Here is a 14721-nt window from a genome sequence, read left to right as displayed (position 1 = left end):
AGAAAGAAAACATAAAATTAGTAGAAGAAATATTGTTGAATATTTAAATATTTGGGAGTGGGGAAGACCTTATCAAGGATAGTACCAAAGGCAATATCTATAAAGCAAAAGATTGGTAGGTATGACCATATAATTTGATACTTCTGCAAAAACAACATAAATAAAAGATACAAACTGGAAAAATACTTACAAAATATATGACATGAGGTTATTTATCCTTAATGTATAAAAGCCTTATATGAATGAATAAGAAACACATGCTAGTGTTTTGGAGAGATGGACAGAGAACATAAACTGAAATACAAATGTCTAATAAATGACCAAAAGTTCAACTTTATTAGTAATTGAAATGGAAATTGATAACAAGCTATCATTCCTACCTGTCAGAATAATAGAGACTTTATAAAATACTAATACTGGGTTTCGATGGGAGAAGTGCAAGGACAGAATGACTACTTAGAGGAGTATAAATTGGTACAGTTTTTTTAGAGGGCAATTTGTAAGAAAAACCTTTAAATGAGCATGCCCTATGATCTAGCAATAATTCTTTTAGTAATTTAACCTAAAAAAGTTTGTACCAAACTTTAGCTGCAAAAATGTTCAGGGAATCAACTGGTTAAACAAATTATGGCCGAGCGTGGTGGCTCACACCTGTAATCCCAACACTTTGGGAGGCCAAGGCACGCGGATCATGAGGTCAGGAGATTGAGACCATCCTGGCTAACACGGTGAAACCCCATCTCTACTGAAAATACAAAAAATTAGCTGGGCATGGTGGCATGCGCCTGGAGTCCCAGCTACTCGGGAGGCTGAGGCAGGAGAATTGCTTGAACCTGGGAGGCGGAGGTTGCAGTGAGCCAAGATCGCACCACTGCACTCCAGCCTGGACGAAAAAGCAAGACTCCGTCTCAAAAAAAAAAAAAAAAAAAATTAAAACAAACAAAACAAATTACATAATATAAAATCGAAAACTGTGTCCCCATTTCAAATGATATTGTGGAATATGAATTGACCTGGAAAGATGGTTATCGTATGTGGTTGAACAAAGAAAAAAGAGGCAAATTCATCCATTTTAAGTATATGATTCAATGAGTTTTAATACATGTACAGAGTTGTGCAGCCATCACATTCCAATTAAAATGATCTTTCTTTTCTTGCTTACCTATATTTTCTTCTGCTTCTATGCTAGTTATGTATAGCTGGCCATTTTAAAAGTTAAATTCCCCCTTCAGTACTGACTCCTCCAGAAAAAAAAGGCAAATATAAAATGTCAAAATAATAGTAACGATAGCTAAAAGGTTTTCCAAAGAATGAAAAAGATAACAAGCAAACACACTTTAATTTTTGTAGAGAGATTAAATACTTGCAGAGATTGAAGGACCTGCTTTCAGTCTGTGTAAGTGTGCCTATTTGCAAAAGGGCTTTACTCTCTTATCCCCACCTACCCTCTCTTTCTCTGACCTTGCTGATCCTCCCAATGTATTTCGGCTTTAAAAGGATAAGAAGTTTTAGTATGGGAGTTATTAAAAGTCCTAATTCAGCCTTAATTCCTAAAAGTAAAAGAAACTAGGCTTGATAAACGTAAGGAAACACGAATTCAAGAAATAGATAGGAACACAAAAACACAAAAGAAAATGTTAGTGGGGCACGATGGTTCACACTGTAATCCCAGCATTTTGGGAGGCTGACGCAGGAGGATTGCTTGAACCCGGGAGTTTGAGACCAGCCTGGTCAATATATTGAGACCCCATGTCTACAAAAAATTTAAAAAGTGGTGCTCACTGTGGTCCCAGCTATTCAAGAGGCTGAGGTGGTAGGATCACTTGAGCCTGGGAGATTGAGGATACAGTGAGTTACGATCACACCACTGTACTACAGCCTGGGTGACACAGCAAGACCCTGTTAAAAAAAATGCTAGTGGAATAAATTGCTTTTTCAAAGATCAATATATAATAACCAATTGTTATAGCTGTGAAAATTATACATTATATACAAAATAAAAAGCACTGATTTGCCACATTGGGCAAAACCACAATAATTTTCCAACTTTAAGCCACTTCTGCCATCATCAAGATATCAGATCTAAAAGTACCAGAAAAATAGGGATGAGACTTGAAATTTTCTAAAAATTTTATGCTACTCAGATACATTTTGCTTTATAGAAATAGAAACAGAACGCACATAAAATACATATTTACCTGTGTTTCACTGTTAGAATGTAAGCTAGTGCTAGAATAAATACGAAAATATAGGAGAAGGGGCTGAAATGCCAAAGTCCTTTCATATCAGGAGACAAAAGATCAAAAGATACACTTTTCACATAACAGAATCACAGAGTATTATGACACAGTAGTTGTTTCTACTTCAACTTATTTATGAACGAGAAAATCAGAACAATTATGACCTGTCCATAGTGATATATTAGCTAGTTACTATCAAAAAAAAAACACAAAACTCTCGTCTCTTTCATCATAGTCTAGTACACTTTTCTTTTTCTTTTTTTTTTTTGAGATGGAGTCTCACTCTGTGGCCAAGCTAGAGTGCAGTGGTGCAATCTCGGCTCACCGCAACCTCCGCCTCCCGGGTTCAAGTGATTCTCCTGCCTCAGCCTCCCAAGTAGGTGGGACTACAGGCACCCGCCACCACACCCAGCTAATTTTTATATTTTTAGTAGAGATGGGGTTTCATCATGTTGGCCAGGATGGTCTCGATCTCTTGACCTCGTGACCCACCCACCTTGGCCTCCCAAAGTGCTGGGATTACAGGCGTGAGCCACCACGCCCAGCCTATTTTTCTTTAATCCTTGCTTTTATAGGAGACAATAGAGTAGAGGCTCTGGAGTCTAAATGCTTGATTTCAAATCCTGCGTCACCACCTAACTAGCTATGTAATTTTGGGCAAGTTACTCAATATTTCTGGGTCTTATCTGTATAGTGGAGGATCTAATAGTACTCAAAATAAAAGTGTGACAATTGATATATTGTATGTAAAATGCTTAATACAGTGCCTGGCACATGGTAAGCATTCAATAAACACTAGCTATTTGTTACTCAGTGTAAATAAAGTTTTTTTGGAGTTTTTTTTTCTTTTTTTTTAGATGGAGTCTTGCTCCGTCGCCCAGGCTGGAGTGCAATGGCACGCGTGATCTCAGCTCACTGCAACTTCTGCCTCCTGGGTTCAAGTGATTCTCCTGCCTCAGCCTCCTGAGTAGCTGGGATTACAGGAGCCCACCACTGTGCCGGACTAATTTTTGTATTTTTAGTAAAGACAGGATTTCACCATGCTGGCCAGGCTGGTTTCGAACTCCTGACTTCAGATGATCCGCACGCCTCGGCCTTCCAAAGTGCTGGGATTACAGGTGTGAGCAACCACACCCAGCCTAAATAAAGTTTTTAAATGATAACATCATGGGCAAGAGTGTGACTAAAAATATGTAAAACAAGGGGTTGAAGAAGTTGAATTTGTGTGTGGAAGCACAGAAGAGAGAAAAGGGCATGGTGTGGAGAGGGAAATTATGAGTCAGGAAACAAACTAGATTTAATTACAGCAAGATAATCAGAAGAAAACTGGACCATAGGATAATTTTATTTTGTTTTATTTATTTATTTTTTGAAACAGGGCCTCGCTCTGTCTCCCAGGCTGGAGTGCAGTGGTGTGATCATGGTTCATTGCAGCCTCAACCTCGCGGGTTCAAGTGATCCTCCCACCTCAGCCTCCTGAGTAGCTGGGACTACCAGCGCATGCCACCACACCCAGCTAACTTTTTAAAATTTTTTGTAGGGACAGGGTCTCACTATATTGCCCAGGCTGGTCTCGAACTCCTCGACTCAAGGATCCTCTGGTCTTATTCTCCCAAAGTGCTGGGATTATAGGCATGAGTCACCATGCCCAGGCTAAGGCAAATCTTACCATAACAATTAGTTCTTAACAAACCAACAAACAAACTACATCCAGGCATTGTGGCTCACACCTATAATCCCAGCACTTTGGGAGGTTGAGGCGGGGGGATCACCTGAGGTCAGGAGTTCCAGACCAGCCTAACATGGTGAAACCCCATCTCTACTAAAAATACAAAAATTAGTTGGGCATGGTTGCGGGCACCTGTAATCCCAGCTACTCAGGAGGCTGAGGCAGGTGAATTGCTTGAACCCAGGAGGCAGAGGTTGCAGTGAGCCGAGATTGTGCCATTGCACTCCAGCCTGGGCAACAAGAGCTAAACTCCATCTCAAAAAAAAAAAAATATATATATATATATATATTCTAAAAGCTGGACCATGTATGCTGTATAACGTGAATTATATCACCCTACCAAACAGTTAAAGGCCGGAAAGTTTGGTTCTGGAGTCAGAGCCAAAACTGTTTCAGGTGGTAGCTGCAGGGATACCCATTAACCACTGGTAACACAAAGAGACTTTTGTCCACATATTTATAGTATTTTGTCCCCAGTTTTTATAGGGAAGTTTGTTCAAAGTTACCAAAACAATGATAGCACTCTTAAGAGTTCTATGGACCCCATCTTGAACCTTTCTTTTGAGATCGCAGTGTCTATGTAAGCTCTTTATGTGCCCTTAAAAACAGCTAGAGGTATTAGAAATTAGAATCTTTATAATCAACTCTTGGTTCCTCAGAATGCCCAAACAAGTAAAATTGACTGGGTTTGGAGCTGGAAGGGACTTTAGACATCCCTAATTTTACAGAAGGGAAAACTGAGGCTCCACAGGGTAAACCAACTTGCCTGTCATCAAAGTAACCAATAGCAGAGCTGGCACTAGAATTTCAGTCACCTAATTTCTAGTGCAATGCTATTTCCACTGTCAAAAGTTATTAAAATTGTATATTTAAATGGGTCTTTTAGAAAATTTAGTCCAGAGATTCCTAAATAATTACCCAGGAGCTGGTCCTGGATTGGTTGTAAAAAATTATTAGTAGTGCTTCTGAGAGATACATATCTTTGGCTCCATCTTCAGAGATTCTGATTAAGTATGATCAGGATATGGAATCTGTATTGTTTAAAACTTTTGAGTTATTCTCTCAATCAGCTAGGCCTAGGAAGCATTCTCCAGACCAGTCATTTATCAGATGTACCAGTACCATCAATAACATTAGTATAGCTTCTGCTTGAATACCTTCAATATAAAATCTATTACATAAAGAAGTCCTTGATAGTATGATACCTAAGCAAAGGAGGATGAGGACGAGGTTTAAATCCTATTTTAAACTTTAGAAACCTCTACTCAAGTTTAGGCAGAGAAGTAGGATTTCTCAGGCAGGGCACCATAGCTCACGCCTGTAATCCCAGCACTTTGGAAGGCCGAGGTGGGCAGATCACCTGAGGTCAGGAGTTCGAGACCAGCCTGGCCAACATAGTGAAACCCCATCTCTACCAAAAATACATTAGCTGGGCGTGGTGGCATCCTCCTGTAATCCCAGCTACTCAGGAGGCTGAGGCAGAAGAATCATTTGAATCTGGGGGGTAGAGGTTGCAGTGAGCCAAGAGTGCACCATTGCACTCCAGCCTGGGCAACAGAGCAAGACTCTGACTCAAAAAAAAAAAAAAAAAGAAAAAAGAAAAAGAAAGTAGAATTTCTCCATGTCTTAATAATCAATTGGGCATATGTGTCAGTTTTCACATAATTTGGGGCTGTGTTAATGGAAACATGGAAATAGGCAGAATATCTGTTTAGTTCATTGGTGAAACCCAGGAAGCTGGATGTAATGGTACTTTTTCACAAATTAAGACTCTGTGTCTTAATTTATGAATTATGTGCTCATACTTCTTGGCACTTGTAATTAAGGTTTCACTATCAAATATATCAGTGTACATCTCACTCTGAGGCTAGCTATATAGAGAACGAGCAACAAATTTATTATAAAAGCTATTATACAATTACTATTAGCATAGTAATATAACTTAGTTAATTTCAGAATTTATTTTCCCCTTCTCCTTCCTAAAGAACTTTGCTTTTGTTTAACATTCCTCCTCTCTTCCATGAGTTCTATATAATTCTTTGAAACTCACCTTATCCCTAGCCCTAGCTGTTTTATTAGGACTAGTGAAAACATGGTATCCCTACTTCCATGCCAATGTTTGTTACTTGCTCCAGAACTAGGCTTAAGGCAATCAGCACATAGCATTCTTATGGTGACTATTACTGGTCTGGGAGAGAACCTACATTGACCAATCAAACTGAAGGGAAAGACTTCCTTTCAATAGTAGGTGAGAGGTTTCCTTTCTCTCCACCTATACTTGAAGAAGGGTGCATGTTATCACTACTGCTGCTGGCAGCCATCATGTGGCCAAGAGGAAAGCCATTTAAGGATGAACCCTACACCCTGAGGAAGGCAGAGCTGAGAGAATAGCATGAAATGGAGCCGGAGCGTGGCTCTAGACACGCTAACCACTGAACTTTGTTTTGCGAGATAATAAAATTCCATATTGTTTTAGCTGGTGTGAATTAGGTCTCACTATATACAGCTGAAAATATCCTAACTGTTCATGCGTAAAATATATTATAAGGAGGGCAGGGGATATGTTGGAAATCTATCTCCTCTTAATTTTGCTGCTCCAAAACTGCTCTAAAAAATAAAGTCTTTTAAAAAATACATATTGCAAGGTTCAGCCCAACAAATACTTTGAGATTAGCATAATGTGACCTGCTGTAATCCTCAGACTATGGCAAAATTATATTTGATCTAACCAATGAGTATTTGACTTAGAGTCTCTGAGTTTCTGGCTGCATCACCAAGACTTCATTCATAAGGCTATTGTCCTATCTACAAAATACGTAAACTCTTATTGAGGGACACAGTCTGAGAAAGGCTCTCTAGAACCATTCAGGAGCTATGGCATGGTGTTCACATCAGTATGTATTATACTTAATAATAGGTAATGAGTCTGCATAAAGACTTACTTATTAAGCACATGCAAAGACTAAAAGGTGAGGACATTGAGGTACAAGCAAAAGTAGGGGACTGTAATGTCAAGGAAGCAGAAGGAAAAGATGTCTTGAGAAGGAAAGAATAATCAGCTGTTCAAGTGCTGCTAGAAGCTTTCTTGGAATTTAAAATACAAGTGAGTAGGCAAAGTATTCACACATTATAAAACAAAGTTGCATGTAGTAAATGTGATGTGAATTCAAAAGCTGTACATTCTAGCTCTTTCCTACTCAAAAGAAGCATCACGTAGGAGCTGTTAGAATTGCAGAACCAGCCAAGCATGGTGGCTCACACCTGTAATCCACAAGAGGCCCTAGGCAGGCAGATCACCTGAGCTCAAGAGTTCAAGACTAGCCTGGGAAATATGGTGAAAGAAACTCCACCTCTACAAAAAAATTCAAAAAATAGCTGAGCGTGGTGGCACATGCCTATAGTCCCAGCTACCTGGGAGGCTGAGGTGGGAGGGTAGGTTGAGGCTGCAGTGAGGTGTAATTGCACCACTATGCTCTCCAGCCTGAGCAGCAGAGCAAGACCCTGCCTCCAAAAAAAAAAAAAAAAAAAAGGAAACACAGAACCTCAGATTCCAATCCCACCAATCTCGCCCAGAATCTACTGAATCACAATTTTACATTTTAACAACAAACTGATGAAGGCTGGCATTTTAGGAATTAACCAAGTGATACATAGTATGAAGTGAAGAGAAGGAGTCTAGAAGTAAGGGGATAGGCTTGGTTTTTGTGTGTGTGTTTTAACCACTTATGTCTTCCTTTTAATCAAAATTTTATATTTTACATATTTACGTATATGCATATATATATATACAAATACAATTCATTTTCACCTATAAATGTATGTATACATATAAAATGTATATATATGCACAATTCTTTTTTACCTTTAAAAATGTGTGGTGTATATATGTATATGTTGGTGTATATATAAATGTTATGATATATATATATGTCTGGCTAAGTCCTATAATCTCAGTACTTTGGGAGGCCGAGGCAGGAGGATCACTTGAGGTCAGGAGTTCAAGATTGGCTTGGGCAACACAACAAGACCCTGTCCTCCTTTTATTTTTTAGATGGAGTCTCGCTCTGTTGCCCAAGAGTACAGTGGTGCAATCTCAGTTTACTGCAACCTCTGCCTCCCAGGTTCAAGCAATTCTCCTGCCTCAGCCTCCTGAGTAGCTGGGACTACAGGCATACTACACCCAGCTAATTTTTGTATTTGTAGTACCATGTTGGCCAGGTTGGTCTCGAGTTCCAGACCTCAAGTGATCCACCCACCTCGGCCTCCCAAAATGCTGGGATTACAGGCGTGAGCCACTGCTCCCAGCCTGAAGTAATTTACTTTTATTTCCTTCACTTTAAGCGAATCATGAAATTTCACAGGGATTCCTGGGGTAGGGGGAGAAGGAAGGCGGTGTTTGGAATCATCGGGGCTGTGGCCCAGTTTACCCGCATAGATGCAGGCAGGTGGGGCCTCACTGGGGCAGCTGGAGGAGCAGGTACTGCCCTGCCTCAGGGGCGTAAGAGCTGACACGCGATATCCCCGGTGGCTTCTGGCTGGCATGGCTCCATCAGACAAGTCCCCACGGTGGCCAGTGAGGTGGCGGTCAGCTCCGCTGCCTTGGAGTCGCCCTCAGCAGATATCATGGTTGCCTTTTTCTGCTGCCCAGCCTTTTCCACCACAAATCTGGCCCTCTCTGCTTCCTGCTGAGCCACCTGTTTGGCTTCCACTGCTTCTGTGAACTCCTTCCCAAAGGTCAGATGTGTTGAGGAGGCATCGTCCAGCACGAGCCAAAATGTGGCTGCTGCTCCGTAAGGTCATCCTTCACCTGCTTGGAGACCACCTCTCTCTGGGTGATTGCTTCCGCAGCCTCAAAGCGAGCCACCACCTGCTTAAGGATGTCTGTAGTGATGGATGGCAGCACAGGCTCATCACAGCCCTCTCCGATGCTGGTGAAGATGCAAGGAAGCTGGCTAGGGACAGGCAGGAAGAGGATGTGCAGTGGGGTATTGACATTCTGTAAATCTTTGCTACTAGTGATGACTGGCACCTTACGTGGTCGAGAAAGACAAAGGTAATTGGTTTCTGTATTCATGGGATGAGAAAAGTGAGTTCTTTCTCCTACCACAATGTCCTGTGCCCCAGAATCAGTCAAAAGATGACAGCTCTGTGCCCAGCATCCACATTACGTAAGGCAGAGTTCACCACGCCTCCTGCAACAGCTAAGGCCAGGCCAATGGACTCAAACACTTTGGCAGCCATGTTTCCTTCTGCTGGACCCTCTCACACTTGCTTCCACTCTGACCTCCACATGAATTCCTCAGCCACACATACAAAATATTTTTTTAAAAATTAGCTGGTGTATATGTGCCACATTTTCTTAATCCAGTCTATCATTGTTGGACATACACAGCCATAAAAAATGATGAGTTCATGTCCTTTGTAGGGACATGGATGAAATTGGAAATCATCATTCTCAGTAAACTATCGCAAGAACAAAAAACCAAACACCGCATATTCTCACTCATAGGTGGAAATTGAACAATGAGAACACATGGACACAGGAAGGGGATCATCACACTCTGGGGACTGTTGTGGGGTGGGGGGAGGGGGGAGGGATAGCATTGGGAGATATACCTAATGCTAGATGACGAGTTAGTGGGTGCAGTGCACCAGCATGGCACATGTATACATATGTAACTAACCTGCACATTGCGCACATGTACCCTAAAACCTAAAGTATAATAATAAATAAATAAATAAATAAATAAATAAATAAAAAATTAGCTGGGAATGGTGGTGCACGCCTGTCATCTTAGCTACTCAGGAGACTGAGGAGGGAGGATTGCTTGCGCCCAGGAGTTGGAGGCTGCAGTGAGCTATGATTGGGCCACCGCACTCTGGCCTGCATGACAGAGCAGGATCCTGCCCCTAAAATTAAACATTTTTAAACTTTTAAAATTTTTTAAATAAAAAATATATAATACATATAATTCTTTTTTCACCTTAAATTTTTTTTTGTCTTTAAGACTTCCTTACTGATTCATAAAAAGCTTCCTTGGCCAGGTGCCGTGGCTCACGCCTGTAATCCCAGCACTTTGGGAGGCCAAGGCAGCGGATCATCTGAGGTTAGGAGTTCGAGACCAGCCTGGCCAACATGGTGAAACCCCGTCTTTACTAAAAATACAAAAAAATTAGCCAGGCGTGGTGGCAGGCATCTGTAATCCCTGCTACGGGAAGCTGAGGCAGGAGAATTGTTTGAACCCAGGAGATGGAGGTTGCAGTGAGCCGAGACCACATCATTGAACCCCAGCCTGGGCAATAAGAACGAAACTCCGTCTCAAAAAAAAAAAAAGCTTCCTTTTTCTCAACAGTTTAACGGTATTCTATTGACTGAATAAATAATAATTTATTTTTCAGTCTCCTATGATAGACTAAGTTGTTTACAGATTTACCAATAATCCTGAAGTGAATGACTGCAAATGCACATCACTTTCCATATGTATGAATTTATCTATAGGATTAAATTCCTAGGAATTGAATTAAAGAGTATATTTTAAACATTTAAACATTTCTCTTGTTGCTGTTAAATTTCCCTCTATAGAGGCAGTGCCAATTTATGTTCCCCACTCTAAGATTGTCTTATCAAAAATTTTAATATTCGCCTGACTGGCGCAGTGGCTCACGCCTGTAATCCCAGAACTTTGGGAGGCCAAGGCAGGTGGATCCCTTGAGGTCAGGAATTCGAGACTAGCCTGGCCAACATGGCAAAACCCAGTCTCTACTAAAAATACAAAAATTAGCTGAGTGTGGTGGCACACACCTGTAATCTCAGCTACTCGGGAGGCTGAGGCAGGAGAATCCCTTGAACCTGGGAGGCAGAGGTTGCAGTGAGCAGAGATTGTGCCCCTGTACTCCAGTCCATGCAACAGAGCAAGATTCCATCTAAAAAAAAAAAAAGTCTTAATTTTAATGAAATCCAAAGTATCAAATGATCTTTCATGGTTACTGTTATTTTTATGTGTGGGTCCTGTTTAAGAAATCTTTGCTTACCCTGATGTCATGGAGATAACTGTTTTCTTCTAGAAGCTTAATTGTATTTAATTCTGTGCAGTTTGATTACATGTAGGTTTGTGTATCCACAACCACAGTGAAGATACAGAACAGTTCCATCAACACAAGGATCTCCTCTTGTTCTTTAATAACCACAACTCCCTTTTATCCTTCTCCCATCCCCCAATTCCTAACCCTTGACAGCTACACATTCTTTCTTTATCTCTGATATTTTGTCATTTCAAGTCTGTTTTATAAATGGAATCATAAATATAAAACCTTTAAGGTTGGCCTTTTCACTCAACATAATTTCTTTGAGATCCATTGAAGCTGTGTGTATCAATAGTTTGTTCCTTTTATTGCTGAGTAGTATTCCATGGTATTTATGTACCACAGTTTAACCATTCACTCATTGAAGGACATTTAGAGTATTTCCAGTTTGGGGCTATTATGAACAAAACTGCTATGACCATTCATGTACATGTTTTTGTGTGTGTGAATATAAGTTTTCTCTTCTCTGGGATAAATGCCCAAGAGTTCAGTTGCTGAGTTATATAGTAATTTCATGTTTAGTTTACAAGAGACTGCCAAACTGTTTTCTAGAGTGGCTGTACTATTTAACATTCTCACCAGTAATATCTGTATGATCTGGTTTCTCTGTATCCTTCAAAGCATTTGGCGGTATCACTAGTTTGTATTTTAGCCATTCCAATAGATGTGTAGTGATGTCTCACTGTGATTTTTAATTTGCATTTTTCTAATGTCTATTGATGTTGAATATCTTTTCATGTGTTTATTTGCTATCTGTGTATCCTCTTTGGTGAGATGCCTGTTCATGTGTTTGCCCATTCTCATTGGATTGTTTCCTTTGTGTGCTTTTTTAATTGCTGGGGTTTGAAAGTTCTTTATATATCCTAGTCCTTTGTCAGATGTGGTTTGCAAATATTTTCTTCCACTCTATAGCTTGTTCTTCCTCCTCTTAATGGGGTCTTTCACAGAACAGAAGTTTTTCATTTTCATGAAATGCAATTTGTCAATTTTTCCTTTTATATATACTTTTTTTTTTTTTTTTTTTTTTTTTTTGTAGAGATAGGTTCTTGCTATGTTGCTCCAAGCTGGTCTTGAACTCCTGGCCTCAAACAATTCTCCCACCTCAGCCTCCCAGTGTGTTGGGATTACAGGTATGATCCACTGCTCCCAGCCTACTAGGTAATATTAAGTATTCACTATTTTTAATTTTTAGTTTTTAATTTTTTTTTTCTTTTTTGAGACAGGGTCTTGTTCTGTTACCCAGACTGGAGTGCAATGGCACTATCTCGGCTCACTGCAACCTCTACCTCCCAGATTCAAGCAATTCTCCTGCTTCAGCCTCCCAAGTAGCTGGGACTACAGGCATGTGCCAACACGCCCGGCTAATTTTTTCTTTTTTTTTTCCGAGACGGAGTCTCGCTCTGTCGCCCAGGCTGGAGTGCAGTGGCGCCATCTTTGCTCACTGCCAGCTCCGCCTCCCGTGTTCACGCCATTCTCCTGCCTCAGCCTCCCGAGTAGCTGGGACCACATGCGCCCGCCACCATGCCCAGCTAATTTTTTGTATTTTTAGTAGAGATGGGGTTTCACCATGTTAGCCAGGATGGTCTCGATCTCCTGACCTCGTGATCCGCCCACCTTGGCCTCCCAAAGTGCTGGGATTACAGGCGTGAGCCACTGTGACCAGCCTAAAAATGTTTTTAAATTTTTTTATGGGCAGCCTTTCTAGCCAGAGAAGGCTTAGAGAGACTCCCAAGTATTCACATTTATTTACACGAATTGTATTTGGTTTGGAATATATCATATTATTGGGATATGCTTTTCATGTCTATAGTCTTAATTATTTTCAAAATGTGGTCTGTGTTTCCTTTCCTTTATTTTTGTTTGTATTTATTCCGATAATTTAGAATGTTTGTATTTTTTCTATTGAATATATTTATAATAACTTTATATATGCCCTAATGATCATTTTCTTTAGATTGATCTAATGACTGTTATAAGAAGGATGCAATTGATAATGGAATCTTTCCTGTTCTTTCCCTTTATTCTTTTTGTCTTCCATCATCTGATTTTATTTTTATTTTTTTAGAAATTGGATCTTACTGCTTATCGGCCTTTTGGCTAAGATCAAGTATGGAGATGGGGTCTTGCTATGTTGCCCAGGCTGGATTTGAACTCCTGGGCTCAAGCAGTCTTCCCACCTCAGCCTCCTGAGTTATTGGCATGTGCCACTGCACATGGCTGATATTAGACTTATTGTCTTTTGTAGTATTTACACTTTGCTAGAAAAGTATGTAGCTCCCTGTAATAGACAATCCAACTAATACTGGCTTTGAAAATATGGCTTTAATTTTCTCACATAACAAGAATTCTGAAAGTAGGTAGTTCTTGGCAGTTTCCCCTGCTCAACCTCTCATTGAGGACTTACGGTTTTTTTGTATTTCTGCTCTTCCATCCTCAGTATGTTGGCTCTTGACTTCGTGCTTTTTGTTTCATACATCCAAGATGACTGTTGCAGCTCTGGCCATCACAATAGCATTTAAGACCAGAGGAGGCTGGGTACAGTGGTTCACACCTGTAATCACAGTATTTGGGAGGCTGAGGCAGGAGAATCACTTGAGCCCAGGAGTTTAAGACCAGCCTGGATAGCATAGTGAAACCCTGTCTCTACAAAAAATAATTTAAAAATTAGCAGGCAGGTCGGGCGCAATGGCTCACGCCTATAATCCCAGCACTTTGGGAGGCCGAGATAGGCGGATCACCTGAGATCAGGAGTTCGAGACCAGCCTGACCAACATGGAGAAACCCTGTCTCTAATAAAAATACAAAATTAGCCAGGTGTGGTGGTACATGTCCGTAATCCCAGCTACTCGGGAGGCTGAGGCAGGAGAATCACTTGAACCCAGGAGGCGGAGGTTGCAGTGAGCCAAAATGGTACCACTGCACTCCAGCTTGGGCAACAAGAGAGAGCCTCTGTCTCAAAAAAAAAAAAAAAAAAATTAGCCAGGCATGGTGGCATGTACCTGAAGTCCCAGCTACTCAGGAGGCTGAGGCAAAAGCATTGCTTGAACCCAGGAGGTTGAGGCTGCAGTGAGCCATGATCAAGCACAACTGCACTCCAGCCTGGGTGACAGAACGAGAAGATCTCAAAACAAAAAAGAAAAAGCTGAGAGCAGCACTCTTAGTGTTTGCAAAGCAAATACACATTAACTCTATTGTCTCATTGGACAGAAATATATCATATAGTTATCTCTAGCTGTAGAGGAGGAAAGAAAGTGATTATGTGGTATGCCACTATTGAAATCAGTCTTTTGTTATGTCCTGTAGGAAAGTTTTAAAGTTTTCTTCATATATATCTTCTACAGTTATTTTTATTCTTGGGTGTTTTGTTCTTTACTATTTTGAATATATTTTATTGTTACATTTTCTAATTGGTTATATTGCTAATTTTTAAATTAGTTTCTGATTTTTGAGTGTTGATTATTTTGTTCTTTTGTTCATCCATATAAGTAAAGTTTCTTCTTAGTTCTGATGGTAAGTTAGGGTAGTGAGGTAGAAGAGGAAGATGTAACAACCGACACCCTGGAAGTACTGCTTCTTCCATAGATCTTACTGCATATGCTGCCCCTTTGAACTAGCTTAGCTACCCAGCAAGGCCTAGCACAAATCCAAAAGCACAGCTTAAAGAGAGCA

General features: G+C 40.5%; 1 pseudogene; it reads right to left on the bottom strand.

Moving 5' to 3' along the window:
• Positions 1–8422: 8422 nt before the first annotated feature.
• On the bottom strand, positions 8423–9260 carry LOC129014288 (prohibitin 1-like; annotated as a pseudogene).
• Positions 9261–14721: the final 5461 nt, after the last annotated feature.

Source organism: Pongo pygmaeus, chromosome 16 (assembly GCF_028885625.2).
Source record: "Pongo pygmaeus isolate AG05252 chromosome 16, NHGRI_mPonPyg2-v2.0_pri, whole genome shotgun sequence".
Lineage (NCBI taxonomy): Eukaryota > Metazoa > Chordata > Mammalia > Primates > Hominidae > Pongo > Pongo pygmaeus.
This window is presented reverse-complemented; position numbering and strand designations above follow the sequence as displayed.